Consider the following 23,861-nt stretch of genomic DNA (forward strand, 5'->3'; position numbering starts at 1 on the left):
TAATAATAATAATAATAATAATAATAATAATAATAATAATAATAATAATAATAATAATATGCATATACAATTGTACATACTTACGTATGAAAGTATAGGTCAGAAAAATTAATATCACACATACATATAACGATAAGAGGTACATAATTCCTACGACAAAAACCAACCATAGAAGCGAATTCAAAATATTTAAAATATCAGAATTCATCCTAACGCCAACAGTAACCTAATAAGGTAGTTCTAAATTATTTTTACTAAGATATATACATGCTAAAAAACTCTATGATAGGGCGTAGTTTAACTTAAAACTGAAATCAAAATTGCTTCTTTACCTTTTCCTTTGAGCGAAGATTGGAAAGATGTCATAGTCAAGCAACAGTCAAACAGGAGAATCACACTTGAGACAAGGCTCTAGAAAAATACAGAAAGAAAAGGTAAGTAATGACGTTGAAAGCCTGGCAAATGTGTTTTAAAATTGGACTGATAAAAATTGTGATCAGGCTAACGTGAAATTTTCTGGATTAAGGTTACAATGTTTTGATTGCTGAAAACAATTCTAAAATAACCATAAAATTAAGAACATTGGACCAAGTTACTGACTCTATTGGTTGGATTGGATTTGTGAATATGGGCTATATAGCTACGTAATGGAACCTGTGAGGACATTCTGCGCCCAAATGTAACGGGAGGGGGCACACCAGTTGTTGTACTGAGAAGTAAAAGTTTAAAAAGAAAGATGAAAAGAAATGGGCATGGAGGTTAAGTCAAAGAATATACAAAGTGCATCTAATGGGTCGAAGGAATGCTGCAAAGACACCCGGGGGAGGTGCATTGACGGCACTAAACGCCCAATGGACCCCGATAGGTAACCACTAATGAATGCCAGAGGGTATCACTTTCGTTGGAGTACTGGTCCTTCGATTTATAAAGATAAGGAACATAGGGTCTGGTCTGTGTTTAGAAAGGGTGTCATCAATTTACGTCAGACGACGCTGACATATCTAGTCATGTGGCGATTGGGTTGCAATGAGACCCGATGGGCCAAAAGGGAGAGTGCTTGTATGAAACTAAATTCGAGCAACATAAGACAAGTAAACTAAATTGAAGGTCATCATTCAAGTCATTCATCAAACAACAAGGCCATAAAATTCCTAATCTGTATCATTCCTTTAGATACTTGTTATACACTATATATGAATTATCATTGGATTATATAAATGAAATCATCAGTAATCAAAGTAATTCTAATGGGAAACTTAACGGAATTAATATTTGGTTAACTCAACTAATATCAACAATAATGATGTTTGGTTTGAAAGATATCAGACTTACAAAAATTACCAAAACTAAAAGGAATTAAGAGAAAAGGCAAGACATAAAGGGGGCCGTATTCATCTAAATTAACATAAATTATAATTAAGGGATAAAAACTAAATGTTCATAGAGTTGTGAAGCCTTCAATATAATCAATAAAATTTGTCTACAATTTTTCACTATTTTGATTAACTTCTAAGGAATATTCCTCTTCGAACAAGTCATACCATAACGCATTACTTAATTCTGTGATTTCGTATATAAACTGACTTCAAATTTGAAAGTGGGATAATTTATTCGTACAATTTTTTCAAATAACTATTATTTACTAGTAATTTCAACTTTACAGTAGGTTACATTAAGGAAAGAATAAACTTAGAAGTACTGAAGATTAAAAGCTTTTTCCTAACACCTTACTTCCTTACATAATTTCAAGTATTATTCCTGAAATTACTACGTCATTAATAATTCCAATTACAAAATATTCTCCGATAAAGAAATTTTGTTGCAACTACATTTAGGGCATATTTTCCAAAAGAACCAACATCGAACAACATTGAAAAATAGGAATCATGCATTGAAAGGCCTTCCTTAAATTACTATGAAAATATATCTATCAAGGTCTACTATTTTCAATTAAATATAAACTTCTTTTTTCGAAAAGATATATATTTGAAAGTAATTTGTATTTTTTCCTAATTATAAAAACCTGGAGCTCTTTACTATCGATGTATTGTTCCGGCTTGCTAGAAAACTAGCCATAAACTTTTCCGGGAGTATAACAACCCACCAATAGTTAGCAAGGGGGTAGCGAGGTGGTAGACCAGCCACCCCACTCACACACTCACTGAGTGAATGAATAAATAATTATCTGGTATCATAGCATCAGTGGTCATTGCGGCGAATTTAAGTATGGTTAATACACAATTAATAACTTGAGATGAAACTACTTAAAAATTATATTTTGATTATAAAATAAATTTTTTAATATACTTACCCGGTGAATATATAATAGCTGACGTCTCCGACGGCTCGACAGATTCCAAAAACTCGCGAGCGATCGCCATGAAGGTAGCGGGTGTGCCCACCAGCGCCGACTATCGGCCAGATACCGCATATACATGTAAACAGCATCAGTTCTTCTCATTCCGCTGGGTCTCTATCGGGGAGGAAGGGAGGGCCTATAATTTATATATTCACCGGGTAAGTATATTCAAAAATTTATTTTATAATCAAAATATCATTTTTAAATATTAAACTTAGCCGGTGAATATATAATAGCTGATTCACACCCATGGTGGTGGGTAGAGACCAGTATTAATACAATATAGGCGTATATGCTTAGAGTTTTTGACAGTTATATCATAACAAAACCCAAATAAATATAGGTACCTGGTAAGGAAGCTGACTCTGACGATTACTCTGCCTTGTTAGTCCGCTTTCCTCACGAAGCCCAGCCATCCTCTTAGGATGCTGAAAGACTCCCAGGAGCTGAAGTATCCAGGGCGACAACCCATACAACAGGACCTCATCAAAACCCTTAATCTGGGCGCTCTCAAGAAATGACATTTGACCACCCGCCAAATCAAAAAGGATGCGAAAGGCTTCTTAGCCTTCCGTACAACCCAATTAAAAACATTTCAAGAGAAGATTAAAAGGATATTGGAATTAAGGGAATGTAGTGGTAGAACCCTCACCCACTACTGCACTCGCTGCAACGAATGGACCCAGTGTGTAGCAGTCCTCATAAAGAGTCTGGACGTCTTTTAAGTAAAATGAAGCGAACACCGACTTGCTACTCCAAAAGGTCGCGTCCATAATACTTCGTAGAGATCTGTTTTGCTTAAAGGCCACGGAAGTTGCTATAGCTCTTACTTCGTGCGTCTTGACCTTAAGCAAGCAACGATCTTTTTCACTCAAATGAGAATGAGCCTCTCGGATTAAATATCTAATAAAATACGATAAAGCCTTTTTAGACATAGGCAATGATGGCTTCTTAACTGAGCACCACAAGGCCTCAGATCCACCTCGTAAGGATTTTGTACGAGCTAAATAAAACTTAAGAGCTCTGACTGGACACAGTGCTCTTTCAAGCTCGTTGCCTACGATCTCTGACAGGCAAGGTATATCAAACGACTTAGGCCAAGGACGAGAAGGCAGTTCATTTTTGGCCAAGAAACCAAGCTGAAGTGAACATGTGGCTTTATCTGTAGAAAAGCCGATGTTCCTACTGAAGGCATGGATCTCACTGACCCTTTTAGCCGAAGCCAAGCACACTAAGAAAAGCGTCTTGAGGGTGAGATCCTTCAGGGAGGCTGAATGTAATGGCTCAAACCTGTCGTACATTAGGAACCTTAGGACCACGTCTAAGTTCCATCCAGGAGTTGCCATACGACGCTCCTTAGAGGTCTCAAAGGACTTAAGGAGATCTTGGAGATCTTTATTATTGGACAGATCTAAGCCTCTATGTCTGAACACAGATGCCAACATGCTCCTGTAGCCCTTAATAGTGGGCGCTGAGAGGGAGCGAACATTTCTCAGATGTAGGAGAAAGTCTGCAATTTGGGCTACAGAGGTACTGGAAGAGGAAATGGATGATGACTTGCACCAGTCTCTAAAGACTTCCCACTTCGACTGGTAGACCTTGATGGTAGATGCTCTCCTAGCTCTCGCAATCGCTCTGGCTGCCTCCTTCGAAAATCCTCGAGCTCTTGAGAGTCTTTCGATAGTCTGAAGGCAGTCAGACGAAGCGCGGGGAGGCTTTGATGAAGACTCCTTACGTGGGGCTGCCGTAAGAGATCCATCCTTAAAGGTAGACTCCTTGGAATGTCTACCAGCCATTGAAGTACCTCTGTGAACCACTCTCTCGCGGGCCAGAGTGGAGCAACCAATGTCAACCTGGTCCCTTCGTGAGAGGTGAACTTCTGCAGCACCTTGTCTAGGATCTTGAAAGGTGGAAAGGCATAAACGTCCAGGTGAGACCAGTCCAGCAGGAAAGCGTCTATGTGGGCTGCCTCTGGATCTGGAACTGGAAAGCAGTAAGTCGAGAGCCTCTTTGTCAGAGAGAGTCGCAAAAAGATCTATGGTGGGTTGACCCCATGTCATCCATGGCTTCTCGCACACAGTCTTATGCAACGTCCACTCCATGGAGATGACTTGTCCTCTTCTGCTGAGGCCGTCTGCCAAGACATTCATTTTCCTTGCACAAATCTTGCCAAAGGAGAGATGTTACATGCCTTAAATGGAGTTCCTTCTGATCCGTGGATCAAAGACCCGAGCCTTCCAGACTGTCCAGTGGAGCTCCCTAACCCAAATCCGATGCATCTGAAAACAACACATGGTTTGGGTTCTTGATCGCAAGAGAAAGACCTTCTCGAAGTCTGATGTTGCTGTCCCACCAAGTCAGACATGTCTAGACTGAGTTGGAGATTGGGAAAGAGATACTCACTAAGCCCTTCTCCTTGTTCCAATGGTTTAGGTGAAATTGGAAAGGGCATAGGTTGAGTCTCCCCAGAGAGATAAACTACTCCAGCGATGAAAGAGTTCCCACGAGGCTAGTTCAAACTCTTACAGAGCAACTGTTTTTCTCTTGCAAGTGAAGGACTTTTAACAGAGCTTGTTCCATTCTTGCGGGAGATGAAAAGGCCCGAAAAATCAGACACTGTATCTCCATTCCCAAATAAAGAATAGTCTGGGATGGGGTACTGTAAGTTACGACTTCTCTACATTCACTATGAGACCTAGCTCCTTGGTTAGGTCTAATGTCCATTAGAGGCTCTCCAGACAGCGATATGACGACGCCCTGATTAGCCAGTCGTCAAAATAAAGGGAGGCTCTGAATCCTCAAAAAATGTAGAAAGCTTGCTACATTTTGCAAGGGCCTTGTAAAAACAAGAGGAGCAGGAATGAGGTCGGAGTACAGTGCTTGACATTGGTACATTACTTTCCCGTCCACAAACCTCAGATGTAGTTGAAAGTTTGGATGAATCGGGATGTGGAAGTATGCATCCTGAAGGTCGAGAGAGACCATCCAGTCGCCTTCCCTTAATGCTGCCAAGACAGATTTGGTAGTCTTCATCGTGAAGTTTGTCTTGACAATGAACACATTGAGCGCACTTCCATCTTAAGTACTCCTGCAGTGAACGTGGCTGCCAGATCATTGGAGCCATCCCTGATAGCCTTGTTCCTGCAGAGAACGTGGCTGCCAGATCATTGGAGCCATCCCTGATAGCCTTGTTCATGCATGACATAATTGTACAGCAAAACTTCAAACGCTCTAAAAACTCCTAACAGGAGATGGTCTAGCTCTGAAGCCGACCATAAAATCTTGGAGCGTCTCATGGCCAGGCGACGGGGAGAGTCTATGAGGCTTGAGAAGTCTCCCTGGGCAGAGGCAGGAACTCCCAAGCCGAGAACTTCTCCCGTGTCATACCAGACGCTCGCTCTATAAGCCAGTTTAAAAGGAGGGAAAGCAAAGGCTGTCTCCCCCAAACTCCTCCTGGTGATCAACCAGTCGCCTAGCAAACGTAAAGCTCTCTTAGAAGAGCGAGAGAGCACTAGCTTAGACAACAACGGCTTCGAAGTAGCTAGGCCTAGTGTAAAGTCTGACGAAGGCGAACGAGGAGCAGCAGTTACAAAAATGGTCCGGACAAAGATCCTTAAAAATCAGCATGATTTTTTTAAAGTCCATAGAGGGCTGAGCAGTTTAGGCTCCTCTCCGTCTGACAAAGTCCCCAAAGGAATATCAGTAGGAGGGGGATCAGCAACTTCCTCATCTGAAGGAACCTCGTCCGACAATTGCCGAGTCTCATGAAAAGGAGAGACCTGCCGCGGTGGCAATGCTTGACAAGCAAAGTCCACACGCAAAGGAGCAGCAGTAGCAGTCAAGGAAGCGACGTCATGTCGCTGCTGAAAGGACTGACCAGTAACAACAACAGGAGTTGATGGACGCTCGACGTCAAGTCGAGACTGCCTTGACTGCCTAGACTGAGCAGTCAAAACAACCCTTGACTGCGGTGCTTGATGCTCAACGTCAAAACAAGGCAACTGAGCTGGTTGGCGAACGTCCTGAACGTCAACATGAGACTGCGGCAGCGGCTGAACGTCAACACGAGGCTGCGGCAGCGGCAGCGGCTGAAAGTCAACACGGGACTGCAGCGAGTGAGGATCCAAGTCACGTGACTGACGTGACAAACTACCGACATCACGTTTCATAACGTCAAAAGGACGAGAAAATGCTCGTTTGGGCGGCTGACGGCCAGAGACTCGTTTAGCGTAACGGCGACTCAAAAGCGAAGGTTCATCGTGAACCTGCTCAACGTCATACTTCTCCATAAGGGAGGCAAGCTTAGTCTGCATGTCCTGCAGGACAACCCATTTAGGATCAACGGGAGTCGGAACGGGCCGAGACGACGGTAACGTCTGTGTTGGCAAAACATTGCCTTTACCGCGACCCTCGGACCCCGTGTTACGCTTGCGTTTAATAGGCAAACCGTCTTCCGACGACTGCAAAGGGTCAGAGCTGTCCCCATGGCTACAGCCAGGACGCTGGACCTGTCCTGAAGGGACTGACTTCCGCTTTAAGGGTCTAGAAACTTTGCTCCAAGGTTTCTTGTGCGAGAAGCCTTCGGATGACGAGGAGAAAACAGCCTCGCTCGTCTTATGGTAGGGGCGATCTTGACGAGACACGCCCGATACCACAGAGGGAACGTCTGTTCGTTGGTTAAAGCCTCTCGTCCCCTTAAGTCCTACGACATTACTTCTCCCTGGAGCAGGGGAGCCTGAAAGAGGTCTCGGACTAGGTGAACGACAAGCACGAACAGACGAACCCTCGGTCGCAACACTAAAAACACTTTGCGCACTTATCACTTTATCACTACGATTTTCTGTTTTTTGCACTTACTTCACTGATATCGTATTTTTCAATAATTTCACATTAGGCATGAATAAAACTGATTTCTACCTGAAGCACACAATTCTCCCTTACATCAAAAGGTGATAATTGCGAAATGAGTCGTATAATGTAAGCACATTAGTACATGCGAAAATCAGTAAACATATATATCGAATAAAACGGAAATATATAAAGTTAAAAAGGATCAGTGACTGGGGAGGAGACTAAACACTAGTTCATTAAAGACTACGTTTTCAATCTCTCACCATACAGTGCCTTGGGACGAGAATAAAAACTAAAAACGTTTTATCCTTTCTCCCCGTACAGAGACTTGGGACGAGAGTAAAAAAAAAAAAAAAAAAAAAAAAAAAAAAAAAAAAAAAAAAAAAAACTGAATCGAGAACGTTACTCGCTCCCAAACTCCTAAAGCCTGCCTGACACTTGCGCGCATTTTTGCCACGCACTGGCACGCATTGATGCGCGCCAGTGCATGCCACTTTGTGGCACGCACTGGTGTTTTTCCCGCACTGTTCACGACCAGTTCACTCCAGTTCGCGCATCATTCACGCGACGTTCACGCGATGGCATGAATTGGCACGAGAAGTTCACGACACGTTCACGCGATGGCATGAATTGGCACGAGAAGTTCACGACACGTTCACGCGAGTTCACTCATCATTCCGCATCGTTTCCGCATCGTTCACGCCAGTTCACGCCAGGTCACGAATTGGCCACTCCATATAAAAACGGGGCTTCTCCAACCCGAGGACATTCTTGGATTGGCTTCGGAAGAGACAACAATGCTTTCTGTCAGAGACACCATTGCATTGAGGAGAAGAAACGTATCTTTTTCGTTTGTATTTTTTGTTGCCCTTTATTTTTGTTTCAATAAGAAAGCATTTGATTTACATATAAATAGCAGACATAAAATATGTACAAGTATTAAGAAAGCATTTTATTTTAACATTAAAAGCAGCAAACATGAAAAGTTTTTAGGCTGTTGATTTTAAGGTAATAGAGAAAAAAAGTGTTGAAATAAGAAATCATTTTATTTTTACATTAAAACAGCAAACCGAAAAAAAATTGTTTTGCTCTTCATTTTAAGGTAATAAAGAAGAATAAGTATGTTGATGAAATAAAACATCATTTTATTTTTACATTCAAACAGCAAACTTAAAAATTTCTTGGGTTTATTTTTCAGTTCATTTTTATTTAAAACAAAAGTTTTGGGTCTTGATTGGTAATAGAGGAAAATAAGTGTGTGCATGAAATAAGACATCATTTTATTTTTACATTCAAACGGCAAATATAAACAATTATTAGGTTTATATTTTTCTTTCCTTTTCATTATTTTTTTTCGTTTCCTTTTTGTTTCTCTTCATTATAAAGTTATAGAAATAGTTTGAAATAAGACATCATTTTATTTTTACATTCAAACAGCAAATATAAAAATTTATTAGGTTTATTTTTCTTTCCTTTTCATTAAGTTTTTCGTTTCCTTTTTGTTTCTCTTCATTATAAAGTTATAGAAATAGTTTGAAATAAGATATCTTTTTTTTTCACATTAAAACAGCAAATATAAAAATTTATTAGGTTTATTTTTCTTTCCTTTTCATTAATTTTTTCGTTTCCTTTTTGTTTCTCTTCATTATAAAGTTATAGAAATAGTTTGAAATAAGATATAATTTTTTTTTCACATTAAAACAGCAAATATAAAAATTTATTAGGTTTATTTTTCTTTCCTTTTCATTAATTTTTTCGTTTCCTTTTTGTTTCTCTTCATTATAAAGTTATAGAAATAGTTTGAAATAAGATATAATTTTTTTTTTCACATTAAAACAGCAAATATAAAAATTTATTAGGTTTATTTTTCTTTCCTTTTCATTAATTTTTTCGTTAACTTTTTGTTTCTCTTCATTATAAAGTTCACGCCACTTCCCGCATCGTTCACTCCAGTTCCCGCCAGTTCCCGCACTGTTCACTCCAGTTCCCGCACTGTTCACTCCAGTTCACTCCAGTTGGCGCATCGTTCACGACTATTTCACGGCCATTTAGTGCGTGCCAATGCGTGCCACAAACTTTAAACATTTCAAAGTTTTGGGCCCGCATGGCACGCATTGGTACGCTCTGGCACGCGAGTTCCCGCACTGTTCACGACATTTTCACGGCTCGTTCACGCGAGTTTGCGCATCAATGCGTGCCAGTGCGTGCCACGAATGCGTGCAAGTGTCAGGCAGGCTTTACTTGGGACGAGAATAAAGATCGGATCGTTCTTTCTTCCTCTCTCTCTCTCTCCGTCTCTCTCTCTCTCTCTCTCTCTTGTCACACACAAGAGAAAAGCCCACTCACCCTTCGTCAATAAACAGGTTATTTGACCAAAGGAAAAAACTGAAAGGACTAAGAAATTGAAAATTAACAAGTTCCTTTAAATTAGTATTTAAAACACTTCAGTTTGAAAGAAGAATGAACAAAACGTCAAAATCGATTTACTCTTTCTGCAAAGTGAAACCGTGATTCTCTCTTTCTCTATCGTAACGATAGAGCGCAAACTGCCTAGCATAAATAAACCAAACGTTAGTTCATCTTTGAAAAAACAGCACGAAGACTATTCAAAGAATATCTTACTTAAAATATTTTCTAAAAAATATTCATTTCATAACTCTTACAGAGCAAATGATTTAAACTTAACGAAAATAAAAGTTGAATGGGCTCAACGTTGTTTAACTTCGGTTTCCAAGTTAGGACCGCCTACATCTCGGAGGTAAAGGCCGCATATAAACAAAACATAAAATTTATCTTGATGTTTAGTATAAATGGAAAGCTAATCGAAGAGGCCTAATAAAGGCGGGTGAGATATAAAATATATAGAGGAAAATCTATAATTATCAACAATAATTTTTAACGTGATAAAATAATTACTAAAAGCCTAAAACACACTTCCGTACACTGAGGGAAGGGTCGGCCATCTTTACTCTATGGAAAAAAACCAGAGATAAAAAAGCAAGGGCAAAACACTTTTACTCTCCTTTCAAAAGCATTTCTTTTGAGGATAGAATTGAATAATCCAACGCGGCGAAAGCAATAAAACCAAAACCAAGTACTTCACCAATTCGGTAGAAAACTCGAGGTCATAAAGCGAGTGGAATCGACTTGTCGATGAAACCGACAGAGAAGAACTGAGGCTGTTTACATGTATATGCGGTATCTGGCCGATAGTCGGCGCTGGTGGGCACACCCGCTACCTTCATGGCGATCGCTCGCGAGTTTTTGGAATCTGTCGAGCCGTCGGAGACGTCAGCTATTATATATTCACCGGCTAAGTTTAATATTTAAAAATTAAACTTTTAAAATTTAATATACTATTTAAAAACGAGTAAGAAGGCCAGCTTTCAATATGAATTTAAAAAATGTCACTAGCATCATAAAAAAAAAAATTCCTGTGGTGTTTCAGTGAAATAGAATTTCTTTCTGGTTTAAAATTCATCATATTTATTATAAAAACATTTGTGTAAACTGTTCTCCCAAACAGTAGGAGTACCTTTCACATGCTCTGCTGGGTTACAGCTCAGATTATTGTTTTGAGTATTCAAAAGGCACAGATAATGTCAACAGTGAGTGTTTAAGTAGACTGCCTCTACCTGAATATGACCATGATTGTGAGCCATATGAACTAAATTTTACTACGAATTCCCACTCGTATATGAATATAACCTGTCTTGGAATTCAAAAGGAGACAGACAAGGATGGGTTTATCTGACTTGAAACATTGTATAAAATATGGTGTTCTGATCAATGCTAAGTCTAAAGGCTCCCTTACATCCCGTCGTGTGTGGTTAGAGATTGTGCGGACTCGGAATTCCTGTCAGGCGTGGCATTGTCACAGGGTGAAAATTAAATCGAAGGGGAAGTATGTACAGCAGTAAGTACTTAATGAGTGGGTCTGACCAACGGGCTGCAGCGCCTGCAACCCACATAAGGAGGATCAACCAACGCGGAGGAAGGTGAAGGACGCTTTCTCTCCACTCCCAATTGAAGGAGTTAGAAAAGAACCTCCTTCAAAAGGGAACCATTGACGCCAAGCAATGGCCAAATAGACAAGATGTCAGTAAACGAGCAGGCGCTCCCTGGGAGAAGACACGGAGCTAACTCGCTAGGATAGTCAACATCGTCGCCTAGCCCGCATGTTGACTTGGAGTAACCAGGCTTGTGCTGCAACTCACCCGTTCCCCGAAAGGGACCAGCGAAGCACCAGCTTCGGAAAGATGTTAAGGGGTAGAAGAAGAAGCTCGTGATTTCTTAGACTTCGAGGAAGACCCCAAAGGCAAAGAATTAGGCTAAGCCCTCTTCTTCCTGTGCCCGAACCTCTCCCACTGGGAGGCAGACCCCTCCCAACACTGATCACAGGTGACCTCCCTCGAACACTGATGGCCCCAACAAGCCAGGCACAGCAGGTGAGGATCTGTCTCAACGGCAGACATAAAGGTAACTCATGCGCGGCCCTCAGGACCAGGACAAGTACGCATACCGTGACTCCAGTCGCACATACAATCTGAAAAGCGAAAAAGAGAAAGGATTAATCAAGGCAAGTCAAATGCAGGAGAGAACGACAGTATGTCGGCACTCTACCGAGCCAAAGGGAAAATGGGTTACTCAGCCGAGAGGGGCGAGTGGGCGGGGCAACTGGTCAACCCCACCCCCACCTGCTAACTAGCAAATGGGGTAGTTATCCCTCACTAAAATTATCTTGGCTCGTCGTTCAGCTACGTCAAAAGTAATACTTATAAATAGAGGGTTTGTAATTATGCCAGAACAATTATATTTTTACACAACAACAGGGTATATCCCAGAAAATAATATACACTATTAGTACCTCTTGTAAATATGGTTCCCTAGATATATTATTGTGCTTCAAACAATTTTGATATTACAGTAATATAAGGGTAATTTTTTTGGTTCAATTATAGAATGGTGCAATATTAGTTAGGGCATTGAAACTCACGTAATTGAACAGATCTTTGCAAATATGACAAATTTGGAGATAATTTGTATTTTTCCCTAACTAATAGAAACCTGGAGTTAATCATGTGGATATTCTTTCAGCGGCAGCTGGAGGTAGCCATTAGCCTTTAGTTGTGAGGTGGAAACCCTGCCTAACTGTGGTTACCCAGCTGCCTCTATATATATTCTCACAGCGGTGAGACATTTTTTATTGCAGGCAGGACTTCTCGGGGACAGGTGATGGCGGGCCAATTTATATAAATAACTCCAGGTTTGTATTAGTTAAGGAAAAATACAAATTATCTCCGAATTTGTCATTTATTCCCCTACTAACAAACCTTCCGTTATTTATGTGGATGACTCACTCTTAGGTGGGTGGAAGTCCTAGATCTGGCATGGACATTGACCCGATTTTACCTAGTACAGTATATGACTGTGGTCTAGGGAAAACTTTGACACCTCGCTGAAATATACAAAGTGAGTATACTCACGGCCTGTGCAATGTGGTAAAATAGAGGTTGGTATTTGTATGAACATCTGAGTTTAAATAGGAAAAACAACAAGACGAATCCCAATGCTCCCTGGCAGAAAGCAATGGGGATGTGGACAGTTTAAAAACTCTATGACTTATACTAGGTTACACAAGGGATGTGATAATTACCTGCAGAGGTTGAAGCCAGCTTGCAGAGGTACCCATGGTGCTGTACTCCAAGGGAGGGGAAGATGAAGAAAAGAAAGCCAAGCATTCTTCTCATTCATCCCAGTCTTAACCCGGGTAACCAAAGCCCTCAACCAATTGCTACTTGTCCATCAAGGAGCTTGAGGTATCTCAAACCACTTGTTGAGCAGCCACCACATGACTGACAGTAAACGTATCGAGTCGCCTGTGGGTCATGTCTTTGAGGTAATGGGCCGTGAATGTGGTTTGTCTTTTCCACACCCGCTTGGAGAACCTGCAGCATGGAGAAGTTGTGTTTAAATGCCAGGGAAGTACTGATTCCCCTGACGTCATGGGCTCTAGGTCGACGAGCCTGAGGAGGATCCGGAGCCAAGGCTTTTTTGATCACTTGGTGAATCCAGGAAGAAACTGTGTTCTTTCTGATTCTCCTCTTTACTCTCCCTGGGCTAACAAACAGAGATGTTAGTCTGGGCCGTGTTGCTGCAGTGCGTTCAAGATAGAATCTCAAACTCCTTACTGGGTCGTTGGTTACAGAACGAAGACTCGCAATCTGAAAGGGCCCGAATCTATGGTCCAGCACCCCCAGATTTTGAGTCTTAGCAATAAACTCAGGGACGAAGCTGAGCGTCACTTCCCCCCATCCCCTTGAATGGGCGATGTCATATGAGAGGCCATGAAATTCCCTGACTCTCTCTGCCGAGGCTAAAGCAAGCAGGAACGCCATCTTCAAGTGAGATTTCGGTCAATTGCACGGCGTCATCGTTGTAGGGAGCTCCTTTTAGGGACCTCAAGACGTAAACCACGTTCCAAGGAGGAGGCCTGATCTCTGAGTGAGGGCAAGTGATCTCATAACTCCGTATAAGTAAAGAAAGCTCCAACAAACAGGAAATATTGATTCCTTTCAGCTTGAAGACAAGGCTTAAGGCTGAACGATAGCCTTTCACCGCCGATACTGAAAGGAGCTTTTCCTCCCGAAGGTATACAAGAAACTCGGCTATTACTGGAATAGTGGCATTCAGTAGAGAGATATTCCTTCCGCGACACAAACCACAGAAGACTCTCCATTTCGCCGGGTAGACCAAAGCTGAGGACCTACTCAAGTGTCCAGACATTTGTTGCGTAACTTGTCGTGAAAAGCCCTTCTGAGAGAGGAGACGCTGGATAGTCTCCAAGCGTGAAGTCGAAGCGACTGCACGGTCTTGTGGAAGATGTTCGCGTGTGGCTGTTTGAGTAGATCTGGTCATGGAGGGAATTCTCTCGGTAGATCTACGAGAAGTTGCAAGAGGTCTGGGAACCACTCTGTGTGATGCCATAGTGGAGGTACAAGGGTCATCATTAGATCTTAGGACGCTCTTGTTTTGTTGAACAGTCTTCTCATCAGACAAAACGGGGGAGAAAGGCGTAAACGTTGGTGTTGTCCCACCGTTGTTGGAATGCATCTTGCCATACAGCCTGAGGGTTCAGGACTGAAGAACAGTGCAGCAGAAGCTTGCTATTCAGAGATGTTGCGAACAGGTCTACAGTCGGGGAACCCCAAAAAGTCAGGACTTTGTTTGCTAACTGACGATTCAAAGATCATTCCGAGCCTACTATCTGAGTCGCTCTGCTCAGATTGTCCGCAAGCACATTCCTCTTGCCGACGAAGAAGCGAGCTGATAGAGCCACCGAATGTTCTTCTGACCAACTGAGGATCTTTACTGAAAGATAGCATAGAGGCTGCAAAAAGGTACTGCCCTGTTTGTTTATGCTCGTCACTTAGTACTGCTGGTGGAAGGCGCACTGATCCCTGGAAGATCGTCACCTGCAACCAGAGTGTTTCGGTGGGAAGAAACAGAGGGTTGAGGATTAAGGGATGACGAGGTCCCAGGATGGAGAGAGGGTTCGTCATCAGCAGAGGGTCGTTGGAGAGGCGAACGCGAACAATCACCTCGTCCACACGTGGAAGGGCCAGTGGAAGGCGACAGATGGACCTCACACAGTTCCAAGGCGTGAGATGTCGACGGCTCCGGAGAAGGTTCCCTTGTGGCCCCACACTGAAGAAGGAGCTGCAGCTCCTCCTTCGAAGGGGGGTCCCGAAATCCCTAAGGACGACCACACCTGAAACAAATCTGAAAGGGAGAAAGGCTCGCCAGCAGCTAGAGGAGAAGTTGTTCCTCTAGGGGAAGCAACAATCCACCCAGTACCCTGGGGTTGCCAAGGAGATGAGCGATCTGCGCTCCTACTCGCGTATCCCTCATGAGAGGGCGCGCGAGAAGGAGTTTTTGAGAGAGATTTAGGGGTGCGAGAAAAAGAAAAACTCTCACCGCTCGCCCTTGAGGGAGAGCAATCGCTCTTAGCCTTCTTCTTCCTACGCCACCCAAACTTCTCCCATGGGGAGGTAGACCACTCCCTACACTGTGCGCAGGGCGATCCCGCTCCCAACGATGCCCTCGGCACGTCGGACACAGAAAGTGCGGGTCGGTCTCTAACGACGACATGAAGGTCCCGCACACCGCACCCTCTCGTTCTGGACACGTTCTTATGGTGGAGGCGTTTGCAGAAGAACACGTACACTTGCAAAGAGAAAGCAAAAATCAATAAGTCCAATGACAGTCAGGAGGAGAGTGGACACATTCGATTTCTACGCAGCCAAAAGAAATAAAGACGTCTCTCACCGCTGTGAGAGTATATATAGAGGCGGCTGGGTACCGGCCCCAGCCACCCCCTGCCTACACGCTAAGCGATTAGGCAGGGTTGCTACCTCGCAATTGAAGTCTAATGGCTACCTCCAGCTGCCGCTGAAAGAATATCCACATAAATAACGGAAGGTTTGTTAGTATGGGAACAAACACTATTTTGAATATCATATACAGTACTACTGGCGGAAACCTCTATCAACAAAGTTACAGATTTTAATAAAAATACCCGTTTTGCATTTTTTGTTGTCATAGCACATATCATAAGAGCCTCCTTCCACCTGGTAGTTCAGAAAAGCAGTGATAGGTGATGCTACTGCCATAAATAACTTGTTCAAGCAGAATAAAGGGCCGGCAATTTATATTTTAAACCTCTTTGTTACTTAATTTCAGTACTGTATTGCAATATGTTATTTTTATTAATAAAATAAATTTTTGAATATACTTACCCGGTGATCATATAAGCTGCAGCTCTGCTGCCCGACAGAAAAACCTACGGTCAAAATACGCCAGCGATCGCTATGCAGGAGGGGGTGTACATCAACAGCGCCATCTGTCGAGCAGGTACTTAGTACTCCAAGTAAACAAAGAACCAATTTTCTCCTCGGTCCACTGGGTTTCTATTGGGGAGGAAGGGAGGGTCCTTTAATATATGATCACCGGGTAAGTATATTCAAAAATTTATTTTATTAATAAAAATAACATTTTTCAATATTAAACTTAGCCGGTGATCATATAAGCTGATTCACACCCAGGGGGTGGGTAGAGACCAGCATTACATGTTTACATTATTATGAGCTAAGTATTTTGTATTTCATTTTAGCAGTTATTCAAAATAACAAACATAAAATAAATAAGTACCTGGTAAGGAAGTCGACTTGAACAATTACTCTGCCTTTTTAAGTACGTCTTCCTTACTGAGCCTCGCGATCCTCTTAGGATGCTGAGCGACTCCTAGGAGCTGAAGTATCAAGGGTTGCAACCCATACTAAAGGACCTCATCAAAACCTCTAATCTAGGCGCTTCTCAAGAAAAGAATTTGACCACCCGCCAAATCAACCAGGATGCGAAAGGCTTCTTAGCCTTCCGGACAACCCAAAAAACAACAATAAAAACATTTCAAGAGAAAGATTAAAAAAGATTATGGAATTAGGGGAATGTAGTGGTTGAGCCCTCACCCACTACTGCACTCGCTGCTACGAATGGTCCCAGGGTGTAGCAGTTCTCGTAAAGAGACTGGACATCTTTAAGATAAAAAGACGCGAACACTGACTTGCTTCTCCAATAGGTTGCGTCCATTATACTCTGCAGAGATCTGTTTTGTTTAAAGGCCACTGAAGTTGCGACAGCTCTAACTTCATGTGTCCTTACCTTCAGCAAAGCATGGTCTTCCTCATTCAGATGGGAATGAGCTTCTCGTATCAACAGTCTGATATAATAGGAAACTACATTCTTTGACATAGGTAAAGAAGGTTTCTTAATAGCACACCATAAAGCTTCTGACTGTCCTCGTAAAGGTTTAGTTCGTCTTAAATAGAACTTAAGAGCTCTAACAGGGTATAAGATTCTTTCTATTTCATTTCCAACCAAATTAGAAAGGCTTGGAATATCGAACGATTTCGGCCAAGGACGAGAAGGTAGTTCGTTTTTGGCTAGAAAACCAAGCTGTAAAGAACATGTAGCCGTTTCAGATGAAAATCCGATGTTCCTGCTGAAGGCGTGTATCTCACTGACTCTTTTAGCTGTTGCTAAGCAGACGAGGAAAAGAGTCTTTAAAGTGAGATCTTTAAAGGAGGCTGATTGTAGTGGCTCGAACCTTTCTGACATAAGGAATCTTAGTACCACGTCTAAATTCCAACCTGGTGTGGCCAAACGACGCTCCTTCGAGGTCTCAAAAGACTTAAGGAGGTCCTGTAGATCTTTGTTGTTGGAAAGATCTAAGCCTCTGTGACGGAAGACTGCTGCCAACATGCTTCTGTAACCTTTGATCGGGGGAGCTGAAAGCGATCTTTCCTTCCTCAGGTATAATAGGAAGTCAGCTATTTGGGTTACAGAGGTACTGGTTGAGGATACTGATACCGACTTGCACCAGCTTCGGAAGACTTCCCACTTCGACTGGTAGACTCTAAGAGTGGATGTCCTCCTTGCTCTAGCAATCGCCCTGGCTGCCTCCTTCGAAAAACCTCTAGCTCTCGAGAGTCTTTCGATAGTCTGAAGGCAGTCAGACGAAGAGCGTGGAGGCTTGGGTGTACCTTCTTTACGTGTGGCTGACGTAGAAGGTCCACTCTTAGAGGAAGAGTTCTGGGAACGTCCACCAGCCATTGAAGTACCTCGGTGAACCATTCTCTCGCGGGCCAGAGGGGAGCAACCAACGTCAACCTTGTCCCTTCGTGAGAGGCGAACTTCTGCAGTACCTTGTTGACAATCTTGAACGGGGGGAATGCATAAAGGTCTAGATGGGATCAATCCAGTAGAAAAGCATCTATATGAACTGCTGCTGGGTCCGGGATTGGCGAGCAATAATTTGGGAGCCTCATGGTCATCGAGGTTGCAAAGAGATCTATGGTAGGTTGGCCCCATGTGGCCCATAGTCTCTTGCATACATTCTTGTGTAGGGTCCATTCTGTTGGGATGATTTGACCCTTCCGACTGAGGCGGTCCGCCATGACATTCATGTTGCCTTGAATGAACCTCGTTACTAGAGACAGGTTTAGATCTCTTGACCAGGTGAGGAGGTCCCTTGCGATCTCGTACAACGTCATAGAATGGGTCCCTCCTTGCTTGGAGATGTACGCCAAGGCCGTGGTGTTGTCTGAGTTCACCTCCACCACCTTGCCTAGAAGGAGGGACTTGAAGCTTTTCAAGGCCAGATGAACTGCCAGTAGCTCCTTGCAGTTGATATGTAACGTTCTTTGATCCGAGTTCCAAGTGCCCGAGCATTCCCGACCGTCTAATGTCGCACCCCAGCCCGTGTCCGATGCGTCCGAGAAGAGAACGTGGTTGGGGGTCTGAACAGCCAGGGGCAGACCCTCTCTGCGGTAGATGTTGTCCTTCCACCAAGTCAGTGATGACTTCATCTTCTCGGAAATGGGGATCGAAACCGCTTCTAGCGTCTTGTCCTTTCTCCAGTGAACAGCTAGGTGAAATTGAAGGGGACGGAGGTGCAGTCTCCCTAACGCAATGAACTGGTCCAGTGATGAAAGCGTCCCTATCAGACTCATCCACTGTCTGACTGAACATCGGTCCTTCTTTAGCATGTTCTGGATGCATCCTTGGGCTGAACTTATTCTGGGGGCCGACGGAAAAGCCCGAAAAGCTTGACTGTGAATCTCCATCCCTAAGTACACTATAGTTTGGGATGGGACCAGTTGGGACTTTTCCATATTGACCAGGAGACCCAATTCCTTGGTCAGATCTAGAGTCCACTTTAGATTCTCCAGACAGCGACGACTGGACGAAGCTCTTAGAAGCCAGTCGTCCAAATAGAGGGAGGCTCTGATGTCTGCTAAATGCAGGAATTTGGCAATATTCCTCATCAGTTTCATAAAGACAAGAGGCGCCGTGCTTAGGCCAAAGCACAGGGCTTGAAATTGGTAGACAACCTTCCCGTAAACGAACCTTAGAAAAGGTTGGGAATCTGGGTGGATGGGGACGTGAAAGTAAGCGTCCTTGAGGTCTAAAGAGACCATCCAGTCTTCCTTCCTGACCGCTGCTAGGACAGACTTTGTCGTCTCCATGGCGAACGTCTGCTTTGTGACAAAGACATTCAGAGCACTGACGTCTAGCACCGGTCTCCACCCTCCTGTCTTCTTTACCACTAAGAAGAGACGGTTGTAGAAGCCCGGGGATTGATGGTCCCGGACTTTGACTACCGCTCCCTTTTCTAGTAAGAGAGACACCTCTTGCTTCAACGCTAGTCTCTTGTCCTCCTCTCTGTACCTGGGAGAGAGGTCGATGGGAGTCGTTGCTAGAGGGGGTTTGCGCAAGAACGGGATCTTGTACCCTTCTCTGAGCAACTTCACAGATTGTGCATCTGCGCCCCTGTTCTCCCAGGACTGCCAGTAGTTCTTGAGTCTGGCTCCCACTGCTGTCTGAAGAAGGTGGCACTCAGACTCTGCCTCTAAAGGACTTGGTACCTTTCTTCTTACTCCCACGTTTACCTTCGGCACGAGCACCTCCTCTGCTGGAGGCTCTGCCACGAAAGGGCGGAATAAATCTTGACGCTGGAGTATCCATCCTGGGTCTAGACACGGTAGGCAAAGGGGTGGCTTTGCGGGCAGATGACGCAACAAGGTCATGCGTGTCTTTTTGAATCAAGGAGGCAGCAATTTCCTTGATCAACTCCTCTGGGAAAAGGCACTTTGAGAGAGGAGCAAACATAAGTTCCGATCTCTGACATTGTGTTACTCCAGCTGACAAGAAGGAGCAAAGGTTATCCCGTTTCTTGAGGACCCCGGAAACGAATGAAGCCGCAAGCTCACTGGAACCGTCCCGTATGGCCTTGTCCATGCAGGACATAATGAGCATGGAAGTTTCCTTGTCAGAAGGGGAGGTCTTCCTGCTCAACGCTCCCAAACACCAATCCAAAAAATTAAAAACCTCGAAGGCTCTGAACACTCCTTTCATCAGATGGTCTAAGTCTGAAGGAGTCCAACAAATCTTGGAGCGTCTCATGGCTAGCCTGCGGGGAGAGTCTACTAGACTTGAGAAGTCGCCCTGGGCAGAGGCAGAAACTCCCAAGCCGAGAACTTCTCCCGTGGCATACCAGACGCTCGATCTGGAAGCGAGTTTCGCAGGGGGAAACAAGAATGCTGTCTTCCCAAGGTGCTTTTTGGATTGCATCCAATCTCCCAACACTCTTAAAGCTCTCTTGGACGAGCGGGCGAGGACGAGCTTCGTAAAGGCAGGCGCGGATGACTGCGTGCCTAAAGCGAACTCAGATGGAGGAGAGCGTGGGGCTGCAGAAACAAACTGATCAGGATACATCTCCTTGAACAGTGCAAGAACTTTCCTAAAGTCCAAGGAGGGAGGCGTGGTCTTGGGTTCGTCGATGTCCGTGTGCGGGTCGTCAAGGTGTGCAGCGTCGTCATCATCAGAGAGTCCATCGTCTGAATACTGAGGAGGAAGCGGCAAAGGAGTAGGAATTGGCTGGTCAGCTGAGTCCGGCAGCACGGGTGCATGCGTGACTGCACTGGACGCAACGTCATGGAACTGTAGGCCAGTCTGTGAGCTGGCAACAACCATAGCAGCGCGGGGGCGCAAAGCGTCTACTCCTGACTGTCTAGTCTGCTGTGGGCGAGTAGTGGTAACCACAGTGGGTTGCGGAGGTTGACGCACCGCGTCAAAACAAAACAACTTAGGTTGTTGTTGTAACTCGCGAACGTCAACGGAGGGTTCCGTGCGTCGCTGAACGTCAACATGCGGCTGGCAGGGTACACTGCGCATGGGTGGCGGGACTCTCACAGCTGGAGTGCGGGAGAAGGTAGCCTCAGCGTCTACTGGACGCACAACCGTGGTTGGTTGTAGGCTAACGGGTGCAGCGTCAACCTTCTCCGCACGAAAGTCCTGCATTAAAGACGTTAACTGCGTCTGCATGGTCTGCAGCAAAGACCACTTAGGGTCTACAGTAGCAGGTGCGGCAACAGACGGTGTTACTGCCTGTTGCGGTACCGCTTTGCCTCTCTTAGGAGGTGTGCAGTCATCGGAAGACTGCAGCGAGTCCGAACTGACCCAGTGGCTACAACTGGGCCGTTGGACTTGCGCGGAAGGGACCGACTTGCGTTTAAGAGGTTGTGAGACCTTGGTCCATTGTTTCTTCCGAGAAACATCTTCCGCAGACGAGGAATAAATGGGCTCTCTCGTCTTCTTGTGGGTGGGGCGATCTTGGTAAGATACGTCCGAAACCACGGAGGGAACGTCTGTCCGCTGATTAAAGCCTGTCGAACCCTTTGGTCGTACGACATTGCTTCTCCCCTGGGCTTGGGAGCTTGCAAGAGGTCCCGGACTGGGAGGACGACAGGCACGAACAGACGCACCCTCAAGCGCAACACTAACACTTTCCACAACACTACCACTCACTTTGTCACTACCCACTGCACTCTTACCCTTCAACTCCTTGACGTCTGCCATGAGTTGGTTACGGTCACTCGCCAATGACTCGACTCTCTCACCCAGAGCCTGGATGGCACGCATCATATCTGCCATCGAAGGTTGTTGAGTGCTAGAAGGGGGATCAGGAGCAACCACTACAGGGGAAGGAATAGGTTGTGGGGCATGGGGAGAGGAAATATCAACGGAGCGAGATGAACTTCTCCTGACTCTATCTCTCTCTAGCCTACGTGAATATTTCAGGAATTCGAGAAAATCGAATTCCGAAAGCCCAACGCATTCCTCACATCGATCTTGCAATTGACAGGTTTTACGCCAACAATTGGAACAAACGGTGTGCGGATCGATAGAGGCCTTCGGAAGACGCCTTGAACAGTCCCTAGCACTACACTTTCTGTATTTAGGGACTTGAGAAGGGTCAGCCATCTTGAATTAGTCAAAGGGGAATTCAAAATCTATCCAAGTCGTCAACAAATAATCCAAAATTCAATAAAAGAATGCAAGGAAGTATTGAAGATAACCTCTGCAAAGCGAAAGCTAATAACTAGAAATGTGTACTTCACCAAAATCTGTGAAAACCAATCCAGTAAGCAACAGCGAATTTAGTAGGTCTTGCCGGTGGCACGACAGAGAGAAAATTGGTTCTTTGTTTACTTGGAGTACTAAGTACCTGCTCGACAGATGGCGCTGTTGATGTACACCCCCTCCTGCATAGCGATCGCTGGCGTATTTTGACCGTAGGTTTTTCTGTCGGGCAGCAGAGCTGCAGCTTATATGATCACCGGCTAAGTTTAATATTGAAAAATCCAATATAATCAGAGCTCTTATTTTACTGATCATATCAATAATAAAAGATTAGGGTAGAAACGTGTGTTTGAGACATTGAGTCTCATCATTGGAAATGGAAGCCTGGTCCATGTTCAAACAGATGCTGGAGCGCGAAGCTATACAATTCGTCCCTTTGTTAAGTGTGTATTCACCATTTTAAGTTTATATACAGTAATTGAAAATTAATGGCAAAATACTAGCCCATGGGGATAACGCGCATAGTGAAACATAATCTCCTTCCCAGAACATAGGAGCAGTGAGATAATGTTTAATTGCGAGCTAGGCAACCATATGGCAGAGCAAAACCCAGTAAATCATAACCTCAGTTAAGTAAAGAGGTATTTGTAATACAATGACACTGCTACGAACGAAGCAAAACGGGATGAAAACCCATTTTGTCTGGAAATCCTGGCAAACAAAAGCTCCAGTGTTTTGACAGTCTTTCATTACTGTTATTGGGTTTTGATTAGGGTAACTGTTTTTTTATTACAATGACTTTTTTATGATGATGACTAATGGAAACAAAGTTTAAAAAAGTTAATTTAAATATCATAACAATTTGACAAGAACACTACATCTTAAGGTGTTTCAAACGTAACTGATAAAGATACATAGTGCAAAGCCATATCTTTTCAGTTATGGTAGTTGACCCACCATAATTCAATAACTATCAATATCCGACAGGAATCATGATCAAAACCATCCAAAGCACCACAAACTACATTCAAAACCAATCTTATTTTCTACGAACTGTTTATTACATCATTCTATAATTTTACCACTAGAGGCTTGAGACTATAATCCATAAAGGTAAAAAGATAAAAAATGACTCACAAGCCTATCGTGTTAAACAAGAATTGGTTGTGCCCAGAGGCACAATGACAGCATGTGGCTGACTCAAGCTATCGGTAGAAAATGTGATTGTGGCAATAATCAAAAGGTTTTTTCTTCTTGGAGAGCATGCATGCACCTCAGGAGGAGTTCTTACGGCCTTTTATTGAGTCATAACAAACGCCTGTAGGACTTACATAAAACTTCTCAGGGACGAGTTTCCCATAAAGGGTGTAGTCTCGTATGTAAGGGTTTGTTAGCCCAGGACAACAAACACATACACTATGCAGGTTTGTATGGGGTTGTCATATAACACTTTCTCGTATGGGGATGCCAGCAAACACTTTCTCGTATGGGGTTACCAGCGAACGCTTTCTCGTAAGGGGTTGCCAGCTTCTGCTTTTTCGCTAGCAAGAAATACCACCATCTAATGTAGGCAAAGACCTCGCAGAGGGTGAGGGTTTCTCGGTGATGAGAGACCATCAGTAGCCACCTGCTACCCCAACCACTAGATAGTGGGAGGGGTGGGGGAAGT

The 23,861-nt window shown here is 43.9% G+C and overlaps 1 long non-coding RNA gene across 2 annotated transcripts in view; it reads right to left on the bottom strand.

The window, feature by feature from the left end:
* LOC137637784 (uncharacterized) overlaps positions 1–23,861 on the bottom strand; it is a 126,117-nt gene that overhangs the window by 82,546 nt on the left and 19,710 nt on the right. For both annotated transcript variants that reach the window (XR_011043806.1, XR_011043805.1), the window contains exon 2: positions 333–411. This is a non-coding gene — a long non-coding RNA (uncharacterized lncRNA). The remainder of the gene's footprint in view (positions 1–332; positions 412–23,861) is intronic.

Source organism: Palaemon carinicauda, chromosome 3, assembly GCF_036898095.1.
Source record: "Palaemon carinicauda isolate YSFRI2023 chromosome 3, ASM3689809v2, whole genome shotgun sequence".
In the NCBI taxonomy this organism is placed as follows: domain Eukaryota; kingdom Metazoa; phylum Arthropoda; class Malacostraca; order Decapoda; family Palaemonidae; genus Palaemon; species Palaemon carinicauda.